Below are 26,178 nucleotides of genomic sequence, written 5' to 3' on the forward strand. Positions count from 1 at the left end.
TTAGCTAACAGTGGTGGTAGGTGCCTGTAATCCAAGCTACTCAGGAGGCTGAGGCCGGAGAATCGCTTAAACCTGGGATGTGAAGGTTGCAGTGAGCCAAGATCGCACGACTGTACTCCAGCCTAGGCAACAGAACGAGATTCCATCTCAAAAATACATAAAAAACAAACAAAAAAAAATGAATGACTTTTCCAAGATAAGGAGTAGTTCTTTGAGAAATCTTTATACTGTTTCCCATAGAGGTTGTGCTAACTTACATTCACCAAAAGTGTATAAATATTGCCTTTTCTCTGCATCCTCATCAACATTTTTTAATTTTTGTTTTTTTAATAATAGCCATTCTAACTATATAAGATAGTATCTCGTGTGGTTTTAATTTGCATTCCTGATGATTAGTAATGTTGAGTATTTTTTCATATGGCTTGTTAACCATTTGATATCTGCATTTGTATATCACAGCACTATCCACAATAGCAAAGATGTGGAATCAACCTAAGTGTCTATCATGTGATGACCGACCAATGTTATAGATTGATAAAGACTGAGATAGATATATTTACACACACACACACATATATATATGTACTTATGTGTGTGTGTGTGTGTGTGTGTGTATACATATATACAGTCAATACTATTCAGGCATAAAAAAAAATGAAATCATGTCTTTCTCGGCAGCATGTATAGCACTGAAGGCCATTATCATAAGTGAAACAACTCAAACAAAAAGGCAAATATTACATGTTCTCACTTATAAGTGGGAGCTAAATAATGTATACACATGAACATAGAGTATGGAATGATAGGCGTTGGAGCTGCAGAAGGGTGGAAGGTAAGAGGGGAGTAAGAAATGAGAAATTACTTAATGGGAACAACATACATTATTTGGGTGGTGGATACACTAAAAGCCCAGACTTCACCACTATTCATGTAACAAAACTGCACTTTTATCCCTTAAATTTATACAGATAAAAAAAAATGAATGCCCTGGTACTTATATATTAAGTTATGCTAAGAGGAGATAGTTTAAAATATTTGGAGTATCGTAAAGAGGAACACAGAAAAAGGCTGTATCTGTGGGTTCTTAGAGACCATGTTATTACTAAAATCAGAAGCTGGCTTAGGAGATCTTGAGGGTGAGAAAGAGGAAAAGGAGACGAAAATTGAGTACCTCAAAGCTTTAGGAATACTTGATCCTGAAAGATCCAAAGTGGTTTGGATCATGGGGGATAGAAGCAATCCCCTCACTCCCACAGCCACGTGTCTACACTTGTCTTTATCCATGGCCTATGTAAATCTAGAGAGATATGTGTCCCACTTAACCCAAAGGAGAGGTATAGGCTTCACATATATTAGACAGAAAGAAGAAAATGAATAAACTTGATAAGTTTGAGGACCCAATATTCTTAATTTATAAACTAGGACTGAAAGAAAAGGTAACAAGGAAGATATTTCTTCCTTGCAAGAGACCATCAAGCCGTAGTCTAAGTCTACATGCCCCAGTAGGAGAAGCACAGATGCGGAAATAGAACACCAAAGTCCAGGCATGGATCTGCTGTATACACACTATGCAATCTCGGCTTTCCTGTCAAAAGAAATAGTAAAGATAAGCACACTATGAAACTTTAAAGAGCTAGACCAGTGTTCCTCAGCCTATTGTTTTTTCATTATTGCCCCCCTCCAGGTCCTTTTTTTTTAGGTATTTTTTTTTCCTAACTGACCCATCCAAGATACTTCAATACCATCAGTATACTGAATACATGTTTACATAGTATATGTATATCTGTGCTTTTATATACATGTATAAAAGCAAGAAACAGTTTTCACGCCTTGGGAACAGTTTTACCCTCACCATTCTCAATGAGCTAAACAGAGGCTGATTTTACTATCATACCTTTGTTACCCAAGCAAGACAGGAGATTTGCAAAGCTAATATAAGTAAAATGTTATGACATTTTAAATAATGCTAAAATGTAACATTAGAACTAAAAGCTTTTCAAAAGCATTCAGTAAGGCGCAAATACAAAAGACTTAAGTTCTAACACAGAAGCTAAACTAGGCCACCATTTGAATCCAAAATCTAAAATGTATGTATTTAGAGGCCTTGGTTTGAATAAACATGAAGATTATACTAGTATCTCACTGAAAATGGATGCAGTTATGGCAAGAAATGAGAACAAGGTATAAAGAAAAGCAAGCCAAATGCTAATAAGCTGCCCTGTTATAAATGCAGCAGACTTCTTTTGCAGGCATGATTTGCATAATAGGTGCCGTAATTTGTGGATGGCACCTCAGATAAAACATAAAATGTCTTTCAACCTTTACAGTACAGTAGACTAAAAATATAGTGAACGAAATGCTAAATGAATTACTAAAACTTTATGGCATTTTATAGCTTTGTAAAGTAATTATGCTTCATAACAAGGAAAACTGAATATAATTTTGAAGAATTGAGGTAGACGCCCTCTTACTCGAAATATCTTCCTACATTTTATAACAAATTAGAGATTGACGCAGCATAGTGACAACATTAGCAAACTACAGTTATTTTCTGCTTCAAGGTGGCATACATTGCTTTTTAAATATAAGAGCAGACATTCAAATGAGCTTCAGAAATTGAGCAACACATAGGTTATTTTCAAATGTCCTCGCTAAAATCAGGAGAAATTTTTTTCCTGGAATTTCAATTATCCAGTTTAGTCTGGATGCTGACCCAGACAAGAAAGGCCATAACGGGGATAGGAGTAGGAGAGACAACTGACACAAAGATTATTTCTGTGCGGAATATGTATACTTCAAGAAAAGCTTACAGGTTAGCCATGATCATTTGCTTAGAATCAGTGTAAAGACCAAAAAGACAGGCAAATTCTAATTTACTGGGTTAGAGAATTTAACACAATACAGTATCATAAAATGTTCCGCTGATAGTATTTGGGTCATTCTGTTAAATTTTACTCCTGAAATCCACTTATTTGGCCAGACGCGATGGCTCAAGCCTGTAATCCCAGCACTTTGGGAGGCCGAGGCGGGCGGATCATGAGGTCAAGAGATCGAGACCATCCTGGCTAACATGGTGAAACCCTGTCTCTACTAAAAATACAAAAACTTAGCCGGGCGTGGTGGCAGGCGCCTGTAGTCCCAGCTACTCGGGAGGCTGAGGCAGGAGAATGGCGGGAACCTGGGAGGCGGAGCTTGCAGTGAGCCGAGATCACATCACTGCACTCCAGCCTGGGCGACAGAGCGAGACTCCGTCTCAAAAAAAAAGAGAGAGAGAGAAAAAAAGAAATCCCCTTATTTAACTGGCTACATCCTCTCTAAAATGATCTTTTATTTAAAAGGCCTTTCCACATAAAAGGGAACAAAGTACTGATACATGCTACAACATGGATGAGCCTTGAAAACATTATGCTAAGTGAAAAAAGACAAACACAGGCACAAAAGGCCACATGTTGTATTCCATTTATATGAAATATCCGTACTAGGTAAATCCATAGAAACAGAAAGCCGATTAGTGATCCCTGAGGACAGGAGCCAGCGGAAAATGAGGAGTGACTGCTTAATGGGCATGGTATTTCCTTTGGGGTGATAAAAATATTCCAGAACTAGACAGTGGTGACTGTTGCACAACATTGTGAATGTACTAAATGCCACTGAACTCTACACTTTAGAATAGTTTAAACAGCGAATTTTATGGTATGTGTATTTTACCACAGATGCAAAAGAGGCCTTTCTAATTTGTCTGGTTTGACTCATACAAAACTTTCTTCCAGATCTAGATTTTGTGAGTCCCTGAAGCTTTGCAATTTGGCGAGGCTGCTAAGAAAAATAATTCAGAATAGCAAATACAAAACACTTGTGGCTTCTCCAGGCAAAACGTATGCAAGTGAAGGGCCCTAAGGCTCGTCCTTCCCTGGCTTTATGACAGATACCTCTCAGTTCATTCCCCAAGAACTGCAGAGAGGAGACTCCCATTCTCTGGCCTAAGTTCCCAGTTCGGTTAATATTTGCTCACTTTCCCCGAGGTGATTTGGAAGGTCACCATTTTCTACAGCACTGGATCAATTTTCAAAAACTTCCCCTATTATCCAGGATGAGGAGCCGAAGGCCTGACATTGTTTGCCCAGGCTGAGTGTGCATACTTCCAGCTGTATTGAACCCTAACCTGTGTTTAAATTGCTCAACTTGAGAGTTGGTGGGCATGAATACATTGCTATATCATCAGTTGCTAAGTCATAACAAGGGTCATTACAGTGTGAAGATAGGGAAAAAAAAGGTTGGGTAAGTCAAAGTAAGAATCTATTAAGATGAATATGAGAAACAAATGTACCAGACTGAGTTACTGGAAATAACTCAGGTCAAGGAGTCATTCAGAGGAAACACAAGCTGCACATCCTTTACAGCTCCAAGACCGTGAAGCAACGACAACGGAGAAACAGAGCCCCCGCCAAGCAGAGACAAAAGCTGAGCCTCAAAGGCCCGCTTATGCCTGCCATGATTACAAATGGAACTCTTCATATATTTAAGACACTGCATGAGAAAAGCTATAGAAAAATAAACAGTAGATAAGAGTGGAGCAACGCTAGTCTAGTTATCTTTGCCTTAAAGTAAGCTTTTGGCAGGAGGAGGGCTATATGTAGAAAAGGACAAAATTGAGGGTTATAAAGTTGTTTGTATAATTTCACCTTTTCAGAACATCTTAGATTCTACCTACATTGCCTTTTTTGCGTCCTTGTCACACAGTGTGACTAAATTGGAGGCATTGACCATGTCCATCTTCTAATCTGCCTCACCTGATAGCTATTTCTGCACAGGAGGATACCTCCTGTCTGCGTTCCTTCAATATCTATTGAGGAAGATTACATCCAGGGTCCTGTTCTATATACTGAATAAAACAGACAAACCTCCCTGCTTTCGTGGAGCTTACATTCTAGCAGTAGGAAAGAAACCATAAATTAGTAAGTTATGAGAAGGTTGTAAGTATAGCAGGTAGGGGGACTAGTGTAAAGGGAAGGAGAAGTGATTTCACAAGGCAGGGTAGCAAGGGAAGAGTATTCCATTTGATATAGAATCAGGTTAGGCCTTGCAGCCACCAAAGATTATTAGATAGATAAACTAGAAAAACAATGAAGTTAAGAAAGTACCTAAGTGCCATTTCAGTCTATATTTCCTAACCAATTTTCTTCTTACCAATTTCCCTTTCCATACCTGTCACATCGGTCAGAACTAACTCCTTCCTTTCCTTTACATATTGTGTTTACTTCTACTCTACGCTTTTGCTCACGTTGTTTCTCAAGTCCCTGAATCTCCAGCTTGATGACCCTCCTACCCCTTACATGTATTAGTGTGAAGGATATTTTTTCTTCCTCATGAGCTCAGATTCCACTCCCAGCTTAGATTCCATCTTTGATCAAGATGTTAATTCTTCCGTATAACCTTAAATCTGCATTTCTTTCTCCTCCACTGCACCTACACCTGTAAAGCTGACCTAGTCTGGCAAAAAACATATGACTGTGAAAACTGGTTGCACATTAAATTCATAATCACCAGCTTCTGATGGATCCTTAGTGCACCTCCAAAATCTTAAATTTCTCAAAGCTATTCACTCTTTCCTTCTCCTAGGTGACATTTAGTATTTCTCCTCTCTTCTCTAACACCTAGCACCTCCTCCCCTACTTCATGCTTACCCAATTACCCTGGTATACGTAATCAGAAGAGAATTGCCACCAAACCTCCATAAGCAACCTGCATCTTTATTCATGCACTGTTACCGCACGTGCCCCCCTTTCGGTAAACTCTTGCTCTGTTGCCATTTTTATGGCTTATTCTACAGTAAATATTTTTAGCATACTATTTTAATTACTTTTTGGATTTTTAATATTATTTTATATTATATTCTTAGTGTTTTTTAGGGATTACAATATGCATCTTAATTTACCACAATCTATTTCAGAATACTAACGTAATTCCAATAAAAATTATAAACTTTTCTCTTTTGTAGCTTTTTTCCTCTCCTCCCAACCTTTGCACTATTATTATCATACATAATATACACTTACATGTTGTAACCCAAAAAATACAACGTTATAATTACTGCTTTATACAATTTTATTTTCTCTCAAAGAACTTTAAAGATGAAATGAGAAAAAATATAGATCCCTTTGTTTGCTGCACATTTACCATTTCCAGTACACTTGTTTCTTCCTGTGGACTTAAGTTACCAGCCTGAAAGAATTCCTTTAATATTTCTGCTATCAAGAATTTCTCAGTCTTTATTTATCTATAATACCTTTATTTCACTTTCATTTTGAAAAATAGTTTTGCTGGGCATAAAATTCTGATTGACAAGGTTTTTTTTTTGGTTTGGTTTTTTCAGCAATGTGAATACAAGTTGACTATTGCTAATCTAAAAATTCAAGGGCCAGGCGTGGTGGCTCATGCTTTTAATCCCAGCACTTTGGGAGGCCAAGGCAGGAAGATCACTTGAGGCCAGGAGTTCATGACCAGCCTGGTGAAACCCCATCTCTACTAAACAATATAAAAATTAGCCAAGTGTGGTGGTGGGTGCCTGTAATCCCAGCTGCTTGGAAGGGTGAGGCAGAAGGATCACTTGAACCAGGAAGGCAGAAGTTGCAGTGAACCAAGATTGTGCCACTGCACTCCAACCTGGGCAACAGAGTGAGACTCTGTCTCAATTAAATAATAAATAAATAAATAAAAATCCAAAAGCCGAAATGTTTCAAAATCTGAAACTTATTTTGGACTCTGGTTTTTTGGATTAGGGATGCTGAACAGTAAGTCTAATGAAAATATTCCAAAGTTCAAAAAATCCAAAATCTGAAATAGTTCAGGTCCCAGGCATGTCGGATAAGGGATACTCAACCTGTATCTTATTCTAGAGCTGACTGGCTTCCATTATCTCTAACGAGAAGTTATTAGTAATATTGTGTTCCCTGTATTTGAAGAGTTCGCTTTCTCTTGCTGCTTTCAAGGTTTTCTCTTTGGATTTAGTTTTCAACAGGTGACTATTGTGTGTCTAGTTGTAGATAATTTTGTGATTACTCTAACTGGGGTTCATTAAACTTCTTGGATTTGAAAAGTAATATTCTTCATACAATTTGAAAAGTTTTTAGCCACTTTTTCTTCAGAAAGTTCTAGGTGCCTTTGTTTGCTCTCCTGGGCACATTACACATATGTCTGTATGGTTCATATTATCCTATACATCTCTGACAGTATGTTTATTTCCCTTCAATCTTTTTTCATTCTATTCTTCAGTTTAGGTAATCTCTGTCTATCTTCACATTTGTTGACTATTTCTTCTAACATTTCAGTTTCTGTTGAAGTCCACTGGTGCATTATTTATTTGTCTTTGTACATTTCCACTACAGAATTTTCATTTGATTCTCTATTTTTAAAATAATTTCCAACTCTTCATTGGGATTTTATATTCACTAAGTGGTTGCCATCACAATTTTCTTTAGTTATTTGAACATACTTATAATAGCTGCTTTCGACTCTTTGTATGCTATATCTACTATCTGAAGACACTCAGAGATAATTTCTACTGACGACTTCTAGAGTCTAAATATGTATCCCAGGTTGTTTCTTTGCAGGTCTCATACTCTTTTTTCTTGAGTACTGGCCTTTTTATATAATATATCGTAGCAACTCTGGATTCCATTTTCTGCCTCAGGGTTGTTGTTTTCTCCCATTTGTTTAGTAAACTTGCCTAGACTAAATTTATGAAGTCTGTCTCCTCCAAAATGTGCAGCTACCAATATCTTTGTTCAGATGTTATTTTTAAGCTTGCCTTCCTGTAGGTCATTCCTGTATTTGTATAGCTTATCATTCAGCAAAGAAAAAAAAATAAATCAGAGCTTTCACTCCCATACCTCAAGCCAGTAAGCCTTCCATTTTCTGCTGATGGATCTGTGTATGAACTGTGAAGCACATTAAAACTTTACATAATTTTTCACTCTTTCCCAGCTTTTAACTCCCCACCAAGTTCTCTGATATCTCCTCTATACCTGTGTGCAGGTTCTGTCAGCTGGGGAGAGGTAGGTGGCCTGGGACTTCTATAAGCTCTGCTGTGCATATGCACAGCCTCAATCCTTAAGATCTGTTTGAGTTCTAAATATATGGGAAAGTTGTGTGTGATTTTTAAAAAGCAGAATTTTCTTGTTCGCTATTAAGATAAATTAAGTGTAATTTGATTTCTCTTAGACTTCACGCCCCCTCCCCTTTGTACTTATTTTCTGGTAGATAATGAGGGTTATTATAAAGTGAGGGCATTTCCCAACAGGGCACCACCGAAACAGTATATATTTTAATATAGCTAACATGAACTTCTACTAATGCATTTGTTATTGCATTTTTATTGTTATCATTCTGTGCTAAGGATAAATAAGCAAATAATACCTGCAGGCTGTTCAATGTCATTTAAAAAGATTGTGTTTTTTAATAGCCATACTAGAAAGAAGTAGCAAGTAAAAAAAATCTAACCTTGTTTGACTTCATAGGAAGGTACAAAGCAAACTATTTAGCTATATGTGATTATTTTCCAATTACTGCACTAAGGAAAAAAAAGGTCATCAATTGACAATAGGTAAATGAGTAGGTGTTCTTTCACTGAAAAATATTCTCATGATCTTATGCTGTAAATGTAGGTTTCAGCCAAAATTAACAAAAGGCTACTCCTTTTTCCTTTGTTACTGAATATCTTCTCTTTACTTCTTAAGGAATCTATTTATTCAACAAACATTCATCAGGCACCTGGCAGGGACAAGACACTCTGCTATAAATATTCTTGATATATAGAGCATATGAGTCAGCCTCTGTCCTAACAGACCTTACAGTTGAGCAAGGAAGAGGCATGAGTAAACCTAAAATGAGGGTGTACTATGCTCAGTGCTATGAGAAAGAAATGTTACCTGGAAAGATCAAGGAATTCTTTCCAGAAGAGGCAGCCTGAATGAATCCTGAGGCATAAACAGGAATTGGCCCAACCTTTGAAGAAGGGACAGGGTGTTCTGGGTATAGGCAAAATTGTGGCATTAGTGGGGGAACAGTAAGTAGTTTACTGGCTGCAGTATGGGATTTGGAAGGAGTTGTGAAAAAGACAGTTAAAAATGAAGGCAGATTCATATCATAAAGTACCTTATATCCCAAGCCAAATGTTTGGCATCATTTCTACTGATTGGAAATCTCTGCTAGATTTTAGAAAGGAGAGTGACATTTGGTGCCCTGCCTGCCCCAACCCTGTGCCTTGAGGATCTAGTTGGGGATATATTCTTCATTAACTCAACATGTTATGAAGATACTCAGAAAAAAAAACAAAAAACTAGCCGCAGATTTTGCTAATTCTCAGAAAACAAGGTTAAGGGAAGTACATTAATAGGCAGTATGAGTCTGGTAGGGACCTTGCATTATCTTCATGTTTAGAGGTTAAAGGTACTTGTTTGAAATTTAATTATCAATTAATCATTCCAGAATTGTCTACTCTGTAAGAACCAGTGTCAGTCAATAAACGTAATAATCTGCACTCTCTTTGTTCCATTTTAGCTGTTTTCAGTTTAACCTTTAGGCAGGTCATAGTTGCTTTTACTTGACATTTATTAACCTTTTATAAAGTAATTATTACTAGGAATACAGAGCAGCCTGGTTGTGACTCCATGTTTATTCATTTCATTTGAACAAAATTTGCACTTATTCTTCATAATGATGCCTTAAAAACTCATTGCTTCTTAATCTGACTAGTGTATTTATTAGAAAAATGATTTCATCAATATATACTTAAAATGCTATTAATCTTACATTTTTTTCTCTGAGGTTTAATACTAAGATAGTTATGACTCTTCACAATAATTTGATTCATCATTCGAGTGATATATGAGTTCAGCTAAAATAAAATCACCATATTAGTAATCTTTCATTGATGAAAGTTGTGTGTGATATAAATTTCTGTGTTCTTTTTTTATAGATTCATTAATAAACACTATCAAGAATTTGGAAAAAGATTGTTTAAAAATTACATCTTTAAAAGAATATTATCCCTGATTTTTAAAATTTCAAAATAATACTCAAGTTTGTTTGTTTGTTTATTTATTTTGAGACAGAGTCTCACTCTTTTGCTCAGGCTGGAGTGCAGTGGCGTGTTCTCGGCTCACTGCAACCTCCACCTCCCAGGTTCAAAAGGTTCTCCTGCCTCAGCCTCCTGAGTAGCTGGGATTACAGACATGCGCCACCACGCCCTGCTACATTTTTTTTTTTTTTTCATAGAGATGGGGTTTCACCATGTTGGTCAGGCTGGTCACAAACTCCTGAACTCGTGACCCACCCGCCTCAGCCTCCCAAAGTGCTGGGATTACAGGTGTTAGCCATCACCCCTGGCCAATACTCAAAATATTTTTATGCAGAACTGCTGTGATTTATTTAGGAAAACCCAAACTTCTCTGCAGAATTCGTTATTAGGGACAAGATGTTTGGCCCAGCATGGTAACATATCTTGGAAATGATGTAACTGCCAAATATTTTTAAGTCTACTTCAGAAAACTCTCTTAAACTCAAGCTGCTTCTTGGTGCTGCTGCCACAGTCACAGTGTAAACTCTTGTCAGGTCTCATGAGTCATAATCTTATTAATGTCTCTGCTTCCAGTTGCCTCATCTCCCTCAGAAACAAAGTGATGATTCCACTTCCCTGCTTTACAATCTCTTCCAGCTCCTTATTCATCACTGGGAAATACAAAAACACCATACCCTGGTGTATAGACCTGCAAGCCATAACCAACTTTGTCATATAAACTCTACTCCCAAGTTTTCAAAGTCAAGGCCAGTTTCCTATTTGTCTTTTTACCTGAACCAGATGGCCCAGTGCAGAAACACAGTAAGGCCTTGTATTAGTTTCCTGCCATTGCTATAACAAATTATCACAAACTTAGTGACTTAAAACAACAGATATGTCTTCACTCACAGTTCTGACACCAGAAGTCCAAAATTAGTTTTACTCTGGTGAAACCAAAGATGGCTCATTGCACACTCATTCCAGAGGTTGTAGATGACAATCCATCTCTCGCCTCTTCAGTTTCTGGTGGCTGCCAACATTCCTTACTTGTGGATGCATCACTCTAAACTCTATCTCGGTGGTCACATTGCTATCCCTTCTTTGGTCTGGGTAATCTCTCTGTCTCTCCCTTACAAGAATCCTTGTAATAGCATTCAGAGGACACCCAGATAATCCAAAATATAATCTCCCCATCTCAAAATTTTTAACTTAATCACAACTGCAAACACAGATAACATTGACAAGTTTCAAGGTTTAGGAGCTGATATCTTTGAAGACCATTGTTCAGCCTACTACACACCTCAGTGCATGTTTTGGATAACTTCAGTAACATCTTTGGCTTTAAGCTGGTTCACATATTCAATAACCTTGTCATTGAAGGTAATTGGAAGGATATACACTAAACTCTTAACAGATCACTGTGGTGAGTGGAATACAGATGAGGAGGAAAGGAGAGATCACAACATCAGTACTTACTGCTTTATATATACTTCTGTATATTGTAATCATTTATAATGTGTTTTCACATTATGAAAAATAAGCAATAGCAGCTTTATTCATAATTTCCAAAACTCGGAATCAGTAAGATATACTTCAGTAGGTGAATAAACTGTGGTACATCCAGACAATAGAATGGAAAAGGAAATGACCTATTGAGACATGAAAAAACATAGAGGAACCATAAATACATGCTACTAAATGAAAGAAGCCCATTTGAAAAGGCTACATACTGTATGACTTCAACGATATGACTTTTGGAAGAAGGCAAAACTATGGAGATGATGAAAAGATCAGTGATTGCCAGAGGAGAGCAGACAGGAATGGATGAATAGGCAGAGCACAGAGAATTTTGAGGGCAGAGAAAATATTCTTCATGAATGGTGCGTATGTGTCATTCTATATTTGTCAAAACACATAGAATGTACAACACCAAGAGTAAGCGTGAATGTAAGCTATGCATTTGGGGGTTATAATGATGTGTCAGTGTAGCTTCATCAATTGTAACCCATGTACCGCTCTGGGGTGGGATGTTGATAGTGAGGAAGGCTGTACATGTGTGGGGACAGGAGGTATATGGGAACTCTGTACTTCCCACTCTATTTTGTTATGAACATAAAATTGCTCTGAAAAATAAAATCTACTAAAAATAACTAAGCAAACAGGTACATGCCTTGAATACATAAAAATTAGGTAAACAAACTAATCTGAGGGGCACATAAATAAGTCCAACCTAAAAACAAATGATTCAGTGCATTGTAATATATGTAATGAGGAAACTGCTTACACAATACAATGTAATTAAACCTTGGTACTCAAGAGATAGATCCAGAAAGGACAAGAGATTTGGAACTCATAAGCAATAGGAGACGTTGGAGTTATGAAAATCATACGAACAATTTAAAAAAATCATTGGAGACTAATGTTTCAGCCTAAGTGTTTCTGGTCTTTGAAGTAATTTAAAACATAGTCGGACAGACAGATACGATATTCCAATAATGTGGTAAACTCTAATATTAGAATATTCACAAAGTATTTTTTCAGTAATAGAAACATTTAGCCCAAGTTCATGGACATTCTGCCAAGCTTATAAAAAGCTTTCTGAAAAAAAAAAAACAAATCACAATCTCAACGATTAAATAAGAATTGTTCAAGTAAATTAGAGAAAGATTTGGAGGAAGAGTGTATTAAGTGGAAGAAGAGTTCAGCGAAAAAGGACAGACATGTGGGTGGGAACTAGCATGACACATGGCTTAGTATTTCACTGAAGGAAGAATTAAGTGCTTGGTTTCAGGTAGCAAAATGTGAGGTTAAATAGTGCGTAAGGGCAAGCAAGGGAGACCATATTTTACTGTGTATGTGATGAGGTGGTTGGTAGATCTATCTTACTGAAAGATGCCATGTAGACCAAAAGCAGAATAGGATTATGACCAGAATAGGTAAAACCCAACATTAATCTTAAAATAATCCACAAAGTACACGAATTCATAGAATGACGATCACAGGTTGACCACTTACGTTCTAAAGTTATTGATTTTTAACAGAGAATTTAGTTTCTGATTCCAACTCTGCTAACTAGCTGTGATAATTTCATAGTTCTCAGTTCTTTTATCTCTAAAATAAAACAGGTGTTAAATGATTTTTATGTCTCCTGAAATCCAAAATGCCAATTCAATGATTATGCCTCCATTTTCTCTTATATTGTACAGTAATTAATACTATATTATAGTAGTTGGATACAATTTTAGTTGACTTAACAACTGAAAAAAATGAAATCATTGAGATTGTGGGAAAAGATGCTATCTAAATTTTAAATAGGCTATATCATCAAATATTTATGTACAATGCCTCCATTCTTTTTTTTAATTGCTCACAAGTACATGTTTATTGAAAGGCAACACAGTGGGGGTGAGGCCATGGGGGGTGACCCAGAGCAGAATAAAGGCTCGGTGGGCCTCAGGGACCTTGACTTAAGTACAGCTAGAAAGCTGTCCACAGAGGACGGCCAGGCAAGTCTCAATGGCCCTGTCTTAGTATAGCCAACATGGACATATCAGATGTTACTTTAGTTTTCTGGGGCTGCCATAACAAAGTACCACAAACTGAGTGGCTTAAAACAACAGGATTTGGCCAGGCACAGTGGCTCACACCTGTAATCCTAGCATTTTGGGAGGCCGAGGCGGGCGGATCACGAGGTCAGGAGATCGAGACCATCCTGGCTAACACAGTGAAACCCTCTCTATAAAAATAATAATTTAAAAAAAATTAGTTGGGTGTGGTGGTGGGTGCTTGTAGTGCCAGCTACATGGGAGGCTGAGGCAGGGGAATCACTTGAACCCGGGAGGCAGAGGTTGCAGTGAGCCGAGATTGGGCCACTGCACTCCAGCCTGGGTGACAGAGCAAGACTCCATCTAAAAAAAAAAAAAAGAAAAAAGAAAGAAAGAAAAAAAAAAAACAGATTTTATGCCCTCCCAGTCCTTCCTCATCTCTTCCAGCTTCTCGTGGCTGGTGGCATCCTCCGTGTTCCTTGACTCATAGCTGCATCACTCCAGTTCCTGCCTCCGTCTTCACATGGATGTCTCTGTGTGTCTGCGTCTGTCTGAAGGTCCCTCTTCTTATAAGGATACCAGTCATATTGGATTTAACGCCCAGCCTGATACAGTATGGTCTCATCCTGACTTGATTACATCTATAAAAACCCTGTTTTCCCAGAAGGTCACAGTTACAGGTTCTGGGTGGATATACATCCTGGGGGATAATATTCAATCTGGTCTAGACCCCAAATACACCCTGTGCCAGGGAAAAGTGGAGGTTTTTTTAAAAGAAAGTTTGCTTTCTTAAACTTAGAGTATTACACCCCTTCCCCAACTTAGCAAGGGCTCTAGGCAGATGGGAAGGGTGATGGTCTTGCAGTCTCCCCTCAGGCACCTCACACAGGCAGGTCTCTCAGAAGTTCAAATGCTTAAGTCCCCTCTCAACCCAGGAAACTAGAGGTCTCATCACTTTTTAAATATCTCCAGGAAAGGGGATACACAACTTGTATTCTTAGTGGACAGAAGAAGTTCCAAATTTCAAATAGGATTGATCAAATCAAAGCCCTGTCCGAGCTGTGTCAGCTGAGTAGGGCATAAAAACATCTACTCTGAACTGTAGCTTGAAGATAACTTTAAAGCTTGGACTGATGACTCCCCTGTTTCACGTTTTTATTATTATTATTATTATTATTATTATTATTATTATTATTGTACTTTAAGTTCTGGGATACAGGTGCAGAACATGCAGGTTACACAGGTACACATGTGCCATGGTGGTTTGCTGCACCCATCAACCCACCATCTACATTAGGTATTTTTCTTAATGCTATCCCTCCCCTTACCCCCCAACCACCAACAGGCCCTGGTACATGATATTCCCCTCCCTGTGCCCACATGTTCTCATTGTTCAACTCCCACTTACAAGAGAGAACATGCAGTGTTTGGTTTTCTGTTCCTGTGTTACTTTGCTGAGAATGATGGTTTCCAGACTCATCCCTGTCCCTGCACAGGACATGAACTGATCCTTCTTTATGGCTGCATAGTATTCCATTGTGTATATGTACCATATTTTCTTTATTATTATTATTATACTTTAAGTTCTAGGGTACATGTGCACAACGTGCAGGTTTGTTACATATGTATACTTGTGCCATGTTGGTGTGCTGCACCCATCAACTCGTCAGCACCCATCAACTCATCATTTACATCAGGTATAACTCCCAATGCAATCCCTCCCCCATCCCCTCTCCCCATTATAGGCCCCAGTGTGTGATGTTCCCCTTCCTGAGTCCAAGAGATCTCATTGTTCAGTTCCTACCTATGAGTGAGAACATGCGGTGTTTGGTTTTCTATTCTTGCAATAGTTTGCTGAGAATGATGGTTTCCAGATGCATCTATGTCCCTACAAAGGAAACGAACTCATCCTTTTTTATGGCTGCATAGTATTCCATGGTGTATATGTGCCACATTTTCTTAATCCAGTCTGTCACTGATGGACATTTGGGTTGATTCCAAGTCTTTGCTATTGTGAATAGTGCCACAATGAACATACGTGTACATGTGTCTTTATAGCAGCATGATTTATAAACCTTTGGGTATATACCCAGTAATGGGATGGCTGGGTCATATGGTACTTCTAGTTCTAGATCCTTGAGGAATCACCATACTGTTTTCCATAATGGTTGAACTAGTTTACAATCCCACCAACAGTGTAAAAGTGTTCCTATTTCTCCACATCCTCTCCAGCACTTGTTGTTTCCTGACTTTTTAATGATTGCCATTCTAACTGGTGTGAGCTGGTATCTCATTGTGGTTTTGATTTGCATTTCTCTGATGGCCAGTGATAATGAACATTTTTTATGTGTCTGTAGGCTGTATGAATGTCTTCTTTTGAGAAATGTCTGTTCATATCCCTTGCCCCCTTTTTGATGGCATTGTTTTTTTCTTGTAAATTTGTTTGAGTTCTTTGTAGGTTCTGGAGATTAGCCCTTTGTCAGATGAGTAGATTGCAAAAATTTTCTCCCATTCTGTAGGTTGCCTGTTCACTCTGATGGTAGTTTCTTTTGCTGTGCAGAAACTCTTTAGTTTAATTAGATCCCATTTGTCAATTTTGGCTTTTGTTGCTGTTGCTTTTGGTGTTTTAGACATGAAGTCTTTGCCCATGCCTATGTCCTGAATGGTATTACCTAGGTTTTCTTCTAGGGTTTTTATGGTATTAGGTCTAACATTTAAGTCTCTAATCCATCTTGAATTAATTTTCGTGTAAGAAGTAAGGAAAGGATCCAGTTTCAGCTTTCTATTTATGGCTAGCCAATTTTCCCAGCACCATTTATTAAATAGGGAATCTTTTCCCCATTTCTTGTTTGTCTCAGGTTTGTCAAAGATCAGATGGCTGTAGATGTGTGGTATTATTTCTGAGGACTCTGTTCTGTTCCATTGGTCTATCTCTCTGTTTTGGTACCAGTACCATGCTGTTTTGGTTACTTGTAGCCTTGTAGTATACTTTGAAGTCAGGTAGCGTGATGCCTCCAGCTTTGTTCTTTGTACTTAGGATTGTCTTCGCAATGCAGGCTCTTTTTTGGTTCCATATGAACTTTAAAGCAGTTTTTTCCAATTCTGTGAAAAAAGTCATTGGTAGCTTAATGGGGATGGCATTGAATCTATAAATTACCTTGGGCAGTATGGCCATTTTCACAATATTGAGTCTTCCTATCCATGAGCATGGTATGTTCTTCCATTTGTTTGTGTCCTCTTTTATTTCACTGAGCAGTGGTTTGTAGTTCTCCTTGAAGAGGTCCTTCACATCCCTTGTAAGTTGGATTCCTAGGTATTGTATTCTCTTTGAAGCAATTGTGAATGGGAGTTCATTCATGATTTGGCTCTCTGTTTGTCTGTTACTGGTGTATAAGAATGCTTGTGATTTTTGCACATTGATTTTGTATCCTGAGACTTTGCTGAAGTTTCTTATCAGCTTAAGGAGATTTTGGGCTGAGACAATGGGATTTTCTAAATATACAGTCACGTCATCTGCAAACAGGGACAATTTGACTTCTTCTTTTCCTAACTGAATACCCTTGATTTCTTTCTCTTGCCTGATTGCCCTAGCCAGAAATTCCAACACTATGTTGAATAGGAGTGGTGAAAAAGGGCATCCCTGTCTCGTGCCAGTTTTCAAAGGGAATGCTTACAGTTTTTGCCCATTCAGTATGATGTTGGCTGTGGGTTGGTCATAAATAGCTCTTATTATTTTGAGATACGTTCCATCAATACCGAATTTATGGAGCGTTTTTAGCAGGAAGGGTTGTTGAATTTTGTCAAAGGCCTTTTCTGCATCTATTGAGATAATCATGTGGTTTTTGTCTTTGGTTCTGTTTATATACTGGATTAAGTTTATCGATTTGCGTATGTTGAACCAGTCTTGCATCCCAGGGATGAAGCCCACTTGATCATGGTGGATAAGCTTTTTGATGTGGTGCTGGATTCAGTTTGCCAGTATTTTACTTAGGATTTTTGCATGGATGTTCATCAGGGATATTGGTCTAAAATTCTCTTTTCTTGTTGTCTCTCTGCCAGGCTTTGGTATCAGGATAATGTTGGCCTCATAAAATGAGTTAGGGAGGATTCCCTCTTTTTCTATTGATTGGAATAGTTTCAGAAGGAATGGTACCAGCTCTTGCTTGTACCTCTGGTAGAATTCAGCTGTGAATCCATCTGGTCCTGGACTTTTTTTGATTGGTAGGCTATTAATTATTGCCTCAATTTCAGAGCCTGCTATTGTCTATTCAGGGATTCAACTTCTTCCTGGTTTAGTCTTGGGAGAGTGTAAGTGTCCAGGAAATTATCCATTTCTTCTAGATTTTCTAGTTTGTTTGCGTAGAGGTGTTTATAGTAGTCTCTGATGGTAGTTTGTATTTCTGTGGGGTCGGTGGTGATATCCCCTTTATCATTTTTTATTGTGTCTATTTGATTCTTCTCTCTTTCCTTCTTTATTAGTCTTGCTAGCAGTCTATCAATTTTGTTGATCTTTTCAAAAAACCAGCTCCTGGATTCATTGATTTTTTGGAGGGTTTTTTGTGTCTCTATCTCCTTCAGTTCTGCTCTGATCTTAGTTATTTCTTGCCTTCTGCTAGCTTTTGAATGTGTTTGCTCTTGCTTCTCTAGTTCTTTTAATTGTGATGTTAGAGTGTCAATTTTAGATCTTTCCTGCTTTCTCTTGTGGGCATTTAGTGCTTTAAATTTCCCTCCAAACACTTATTTAACTGTGTCCCAGCGATTCTGGTACAGTGTATCTTTGTTCTCATTAGTTTCAAATAACTTATTTATTTCTGCCTTAATTTTGTTATTTACTCAGTAGTCATGCAGGAGCAGGTTGTCCAGTTTCCATGTGGTTGTGTGATCTTGAGCGAGTTTCTTAATCCTGAGTTCTAATTCGATTGCACTGTGGTCTGACAGACTGCCATGATTTTTGTTCTTTTGCATTTACTGAGGAGTATTTTACTTCCAATTATGTGGTCGATTTTAGAATAAATGCTACGTGGTGCTGAGAAGAAGGTATATTGTGTTGATTTGGGGTGGAGAGTTCTGTAGATGTCTATTAGGTCCACTTGTTCCAGAGCTGAGTTCGAGTCCTGAATATCCTCGTTAATTTTCTGTCTCATTGATCTGTCTAATATTGACAGAGGACTATTATTGTGTGGGAAACTAAGTCCCTTTGTATATCTCTAGGAAATTGCTTTATGAATCTGGGTGCTCCTGTATTGGATGCATATATATTTAGGATAGTTAGCTCTTCTTGTTGCATTGTTTCCTTTACCATTATGTAATGCCCTTTGTCTTTTTTGATCTTTGTTGGTTTAAAGTCTGTTTTATCAGAGACTAGGCTTGCAACCTCTGCTTTTTTTTTTTTTCTTTCTTTCTTTCTTTTTTTTTTTTTTTGGCTTTCCATCGTCTTGGTAAATCTTCCTCCATCCTTTTATTTTGAGCCTATGTGTGACTTTGTACATGAGATGGGTCTCCTGAAAACAGCAGACCAAGAGGTCTTGACTCTTTATCCAATTTGCAAGTCTATGCCTTTTATTGGGGGCATTTAGCCCATTTACATTTAAGGTTAATATTGTTATGTATTAATTTGATCCTGTCATTATGATGCTAGCTAGTTATTTTGCCCATTAGTTGATGCAGTTTCTTCATAGTGTTAATGGTCTTTACATTTTGGTTTGTTTTTGCTGTGGCTGGTACCAGTTTTTCCTTTCTATATTTAATGCTTCCTCCAGGAGTTCTTGTAAGGCAGGCCTGGTGGTGACAAAATCCTTCATCATTTGCTTCTCTGTAAAGGATTCTATTTCTCCTTCACTTATGTAGTTTGGCCAGATATGAAATTCTGGGTTGAAAATTCTTTTCTTTAAGAATGTTGAATATCGGTCCCCATTCTCTTCTGGTTTCTAGGGTTTCTGCCACAATCAGCTGTTAATCTAACAGGCTTTTCTTTGTGGCTTCCCCAACCTTTCTCTCTGGCTGCCCTTAACATATTTTCCTTTATTTCTACCTTGGTAAATCTGACGATTATGTGTCTTGGGGTTGCTCTTCTCGAGGAGTATCTTTGTGGTGTTCTCTGTATTTCCTGAATTTGAATGTTGGCCTGTCTTGCTAGGTTGGGGAAGTTCTCTTGGATAATATTCTGAAGTGTGTTTTCCAACTTGGTTCCTTTCTCCCCATCACTTTCCGGTACACCAATCAAATGTAGGTTTGGTCTTTTCACATAGTCCCATATTTCTTGGAGGCCTTGTTTATCCCTTTCTATTCTTTTTTCTCTAATCTTTTCTTTACACTTTATTTCATTAAGTTGATCTTCAGTCTCTGATATCCTTCTTCTACTTGATTAATTCAACTATTCATACTTGTGTATGCTTCACGAAGTTTGCGTACTATGTTTTTCAGCTCCATCAGGTCACTTATGTTCTTCTCTAAACTGGTCACTCTAATTTGAAACTTCTCTAACCTTTTATCAAGGTTCTTAGCTTTTTTGCATTGCATTAGAACATGCTTCTTTAGCCCAGAGCAGTTTATTACCCACCTTCTGAAGCCTCCTTCTGTCAATTCGTCAAACTCATTCTCCATCCAGTTTTGTTCCCTTGCTTACACGAAGTTGTGATCCTTTGGAGGAAAAGGGGCATTCTGGTTTTTGGAATTTTTAGCCTTTTACGCTGGTTTTCCACATCTTCATGGATTTATCTACCTTTGGTCTTTGCTGTTGGTGACCTTTGGATGGAGTTTTTGCATGGTCATCCTTTTTGTTGATGCTGATGCTATTGCTTTCTGTTTGTTAGTTTTCTTTCTACCAGTCTGGCCTCTCTTCAGCAGGTCTGCTGGAGTTTGCTGGGGGTCCACTCCAGACCTTGATTGCCTGGGTGTCACCAGTGGAGGCTGCAGAACAGCAAAGATTGCTGCCTGTTCCTTCCTCTGGAAGCTTTGCCCCAGAGGGGCACCTGCCAGATGCCAGCCGGAGCTCTCCCGTATGAGGTGTGTGTCAACCCCTGCTGGGAGGTGTCTCCCCTTCAGGAGGCACAGGAGTCAATGACCCATTTGAGGAGGCAGTCTTTCCCTTAGCAGAGCTTGAGCACTGTGCTGGGAGATCCACTGCTCTCTTCAGAGCTGGCCGGCAGGAAAGTTTAAGTCTGCTGAAGCTGTGCCCACAGCTGCCCCTTCCCCCAGTGCTCTGTCCCAGGAAGATGGGAGTTTTATCTATAAGCCTCTGACTGGGGCTGCTGCCTTTCAGAGATGCACTGCCCAGAGAGGAGGTATCTAGAGAGGCAGTCTGACTACAGTTTCTTTGAGGTGTTGCGGTGGGCTCCACCCACTTTGAACTTCCAGGCGGCTTTGTTTACACTGTGAGGGGAAAACCACCTACTCAAGCCTCAGTAATGGCAAATGCCTCTCCCCACCACCAAGCTCTAACATCCTGAGGTCAACTTCAGACTGCTGTGATGGCAGCAAGAATTTCAAGCCAGTGCTGGGCTCCATGGGAGTGAGATCCGCTGAACAAGACCACTTGGCTTCCTGGCTTCAGCCCCCTTTCCAGGGAGTGAATGGTTCTGTCTCACTGGGGTTCCAGGTACCACTGGGGTATGAAAAAAAAAAAAAAAAAAAAAAAAAACGCCTGCAGCTAGTTCAGTGGCTGCCCAAATGGCCACCCAGTTTTGTGCTTGAAACCTAGGGCCCTGGTGATGTAGGCACCCGAGAGAATCTCCCGGTCTGCAGGTTGCAAAGACCATGGGCAAAGGGTAGTATTTGGGCCAGTGTGCACCGTCCCTTATGGCACAGTCCCTCAGGGCTTCCCTTGGCTAGGGGATGGAGTTCCCCGACCCCTTATGCTTCCTGGATGAGGGGACGCCTCACCCTGCTTCTGCTCACCCTCTGTGGGCTGTATCCAATGTCTAACCAGTTCCAATGAGATGAACTGGGCACCTCAGTTGGAAATGCAGAAATCACCAGCCTTCTGCTTTGGTCTCACTGGGAGCTGCAGACTGGAGCTTTTCCTGTTTGGCTATTTTACCCGGAAGTCCCTCCATTCTATTTTCAAAGACAAAAAAATAAAACCACCAAAAAAATACCTTTTAGTCCTCTTTCCCCTTTTAGTTAAGGTCTTCTCAGTTTTAGTCACTTACTGGTCTGGATATATTCTCATTGCATTCCATTCTCAACATAAAGAAGTGAAACTGTAGCATGTCCTTGGAAAAAGGTAGTGTACTTACATATTTAGGGCTTATATTAATATCTAACTGGTGATTATGCCTGCAGATGCTGTCCCACTGGTGGGCCCTTGTTCTGTCAATTTGTTTCTAGGTCAACTGTTTGCATGCTTTTCTAATAAATGAGCCAGACAGTGTCCTGACCTACCTGCCCTTTGAATGTCTGATTCAAAGGAGAATAAGAGCAATTAAGTGCTTAATTACATTCCATTAGCAGAAAGTAAGAAAACAACCTTTTGTGTCAAATATAAAAGTTGCCTCATTTTCTATACTCAGATTTAATTCTCCCAGGACCAGTTTCCTTCCATGGTAATATTCGGCACTCTGAAACTCTCAGTACTGCACTTTTTGCACTTTTGAAAAATGTCAGCACTCAATTTTATAGCATTTGATCTAATGCTTTTGGGGGCACTTTCAACCTTTCATAATTTATAGCAATCTCCCAAAAATGTGTGATAGGCACAGTTAAGGTAGCAGTCAGAATAAAAGGTCAGTATATAGATTGAAGTGTTATAAGACATCAATAAGGATAATGGACTTAAAAAAATTCAAAGCAGAAACTAACTTCTTTAGCACCTCATCATCTTGTTATCACCTTATTACCAAATTCCCTTAAGTGTTTTTCATTTTGAGAATGTGCTGTGTTGAAACTTGCATAACATTACTTCTTCTTGAAATGTTTCAAACATTTAACAAAATGATCTAAAGTAATAACATCACTTTTTTTTTTTTTTTTTGGAATGCAACCACACATATACAACTTTTTCTTTTTGTTTAGTCTGTACAAACTATGGGACTTCCGATTATAACTTGATTTTTATATTATCTGACCTAGAAAACTGACCATAGGCCTTGTTCTGTAGACAATATATCTTAAAATACAAACTTAAAATATATCAATTTTTAACCCTGTAAAATGTACTCAAAAGAATATTCAATGTTCCTTGAAATAAAATAGATTTAAGATGATCCTTGTATGGCCCAAGCCAATAGATAAAGGGCTGTTTCCTTTTCTTCAACATAAAACTTACGAATTATTTAGACATTGTAAAATCAAAGCATGACTAAAAGCATTGAGCATCAAGTTACCATTCTTACCCTAACTACCAGGAAATCTCAGATGCCAACATTTAAGTTTCTGTATAGGTCGTGAAGCCATACCATAAGAAATGTTTTGCCTGAAGACAGCTGAGTTTGAATGGTTGAAAGACAGTCATTTATTGTTCAACAAATACTTATTTGATATTAACTATATGCCATTCACATTGGAAGAAGAATATAGATTGAAAGAATACAACCATAGCCAATGATTACATCTACAACAGTTGGGAGACTCAGATCAATATAAAGATTTTCTTTTTAGTCCCGAATTGGGTCAAGTTCTTGAAAGGGAATATTATGGAGGGCTAAAAATCTGGCCATCAAAGCTGTGTATCTCTTATCTAGGAACTTACTCTGTTCCCATGCCCCCAAATTCTGCTTCTAGTAAGTAGCTCCTTGGTGAGAACTATGGATCTGTATTTCTGACAAGCTCCCATAGTAATTCAGATGCAAAACTAACTTTAAGAACTACTAATTTAGACGAAAATATTGATATAGTCATACCTTATGTGTCTTTCTAGCTTAACAAACCTGTGCCTAACACACATCAGAACTTCATAAATATTTATTGAATGCCTGAATCAATAAATGAATGGCATCACTGTGTCAAAGGAAAAAAGAGTATCATTGAGATACTCATTGGCCATGAGTATCATTGACATGTTGGCACTGAAAGAGTCCTTAAATCATGAGAAGAATGTTTAGTACTCTTCCTAAAAAGAAGCAAACACCAAAAATGGATTTTCATGGAGCAGCTATAGGACAATGAGCAGATATTTTCAGAATGGAGAACATCCAGCATCTCAACCCAGATAACAAAAGATGTAGCCTACTTGGCCAGTAATTGGGATCTACTCTAATGCTATGAGATTACTCCTATATGTTTGGTGCTTCATGGCATATGAGCATTACTGGTGCACTCCCAAAAAAGCTTAATTGGTATTTATAAAACAGGTAAGTCATGATTAAAATATTGGAGGATATAATAGGTTTCCATTTAGAAACTGCACTTCAGTTGGTGTTAATTTTGCCATGTAATTTAGCATGAGATGCAAATGGAAAGAACAGGCAAATATAAATTTAATAAAAATGGAAATGCTCCACCTAGCCAATAGAATATTTCTTCACAGGACCGATGCAAAGAAGATTAAGATAGCATATTATTTCTATGACAGCTGATAAAGTATTTCTAATTAATACACAACTTTCACTAACAAAAGTTACATTTTCAAAAAAAAAAAGTGTATCGAAGAAGAAAGACTCCACCTCTCCAAGAATTTACATAGTATAGATTGATTTTTCTTTATGTTAATATAAAGTATTTGATAACTTCAATGTAAAAATATGATCAAGATATTCCTTATCAACCAACCTAAGATTTCAAAAATCAGGATTTGATGAACTATCTGAAAAATAAATTTGACATTAAAGAGGTCTTTATATTTTTAAAACTTACAAAATTGATACATATTTTTGCTCCCCTAGCACCAAACTTGGTCAAGATTTTTTAAATGAAAAGTAACATTCATCCAGGAAAGCACACAAATCTCAATGAATTCTTACATATGTACAAAACCATGTAACCACAACCCAAATCAAGATAGATAACATTTTTCAGCACCCCAGGAGGCTCTCTTATGTCCCCTGACAGTACATACCCTCTCTCACAAGGGTAATTACGATCCCTTTAGGACATTTTAGTAAAAGTAAAAAGAAGTGAAAAGTTACCAGTAAAGAACAGCTGCATCTAAAAATTTGAATTTTTTTTTTTTTTTACTCTTTTTGTTTACTTGATGGAAGCTTCACATGTACCTTCTTAGTAATGGAAACACCATAAGAGACTGTTCCAAATGCAGGCTCTTAAAAGAAAAGCATTATTCTATATTCTATTATCTCACCTTGAAAACATACTGAATTTCATTTGTTAATTCCTTCAACACATATTTACTGCATGACCATTATATGACAGCCATTGTTCTGGACTTTGCGAGCACAATCCTTCACAGCATAGTAAGGGTTGTGCTCTCCTGGAGCTTACAATTCTAGGTGAAATATAAGTAAATGTGTAATAAAATAAATAAGAAAATAGGCACATCTCAAAAGTGATCAGTTACAATAAACATCCTAAGAGTTATGTAATGAAGTAGTGACAAGCAGCTGAGGACAACACTGGATTAGAGGAAAGGTTCCTCTCAGGAGAAAACATTTAGGATGAAACTGAATGAAGAGAAGGCCTCAGTCATGTGAATATCACACAAAAGAGAAAGAAGGTTCTAGGCCAAGCACAAAGGAACTAAATGGGGAGCAAACACAGAATGTATGCAAATAAAAAGACCAGAACCATAGTTTGGAATTTCCCCGAAAAGCAGAGGTTATAGCACAGGCTTAGTTACAAGCAATTTATTGGAGGCAGTCCCAAGGAGCAAGAGAAAGACTTGGGACAGGAAGACAGAGCAGAGGGAAAAGCTAAAAGTTAAGCAGAGTTGTAGAGTCCCTGCTGTGAGGATTCTGTTGTGTTGGGACATCCTGAGAAGCCTACAGAATATCTGCAAGAAGTGTTCACCTAAAGGCAGAAGCAATTATCTGCTGACTTTCAGCCACATTGATTGAGAGTTCCCCCACGGGGCATTAACTCTGCTCCTTCAGACTGTGTTTTCACAAAGGTAGAAGAAATGGTTTGCTCTCTGTTTATGGTGAGAAGTTGTCAGAGTGCAGTGAGTCTGAGTTCCCAGGGAACTGTCCAGTATAGTTACATCAGAAGTCAGTTGGAGTCGTGGTGATGTGGCATGGCACACCAAGGGCATGCGGAGCAAGAGCACAGTGAGAGAGTGGAAAGAGGCCAGTCACAGAGCGAAATAGGGGCCAGCTCATATCTAGCCCTGGAGGTCTTAGTAAGAAAGTTCCAACTTCAGCTTCCAAAATTTGGTTCCAAATGTAAAGGAAGCCATTGCTTTAAATGCTAGGAGGCATTGTAACTGATTACTGGTTGAATCAATTCTTTGAACAAAGGTGAATACTATTATAATATATATTTGGAAGTTTTCATAGAGTATTCCTTCATCAGCTGCTGGGGAGTAAAATCACACTAATTATGGTTAAGTTAAATGTCGAGTACATTTTGTTATCAAAGACATCCTGTGTGATCTAGCCTCTGTATGGTTTTTCAAATCTCCTCCTTTTTGCTGAACTCTGGGCAAAACTGGCTACTTTCCAGTTCTGAACTATGTCAGACTTTCTGTCA

This window comes from Macaca fascicularis, chromosome 4 (assembly GCF_037993035.2).
Source record: "Macaca fascicularis isolate 582-1 chromosome 4, T2T-MFA8v1.1".
Taxonomy (NCBI): domain Eukaryota; kingdom Metazoa; phylum Chordata; class Mammalia; order Primates; family Cercopithecidae; genus Macaca; species Macaca fascicularis.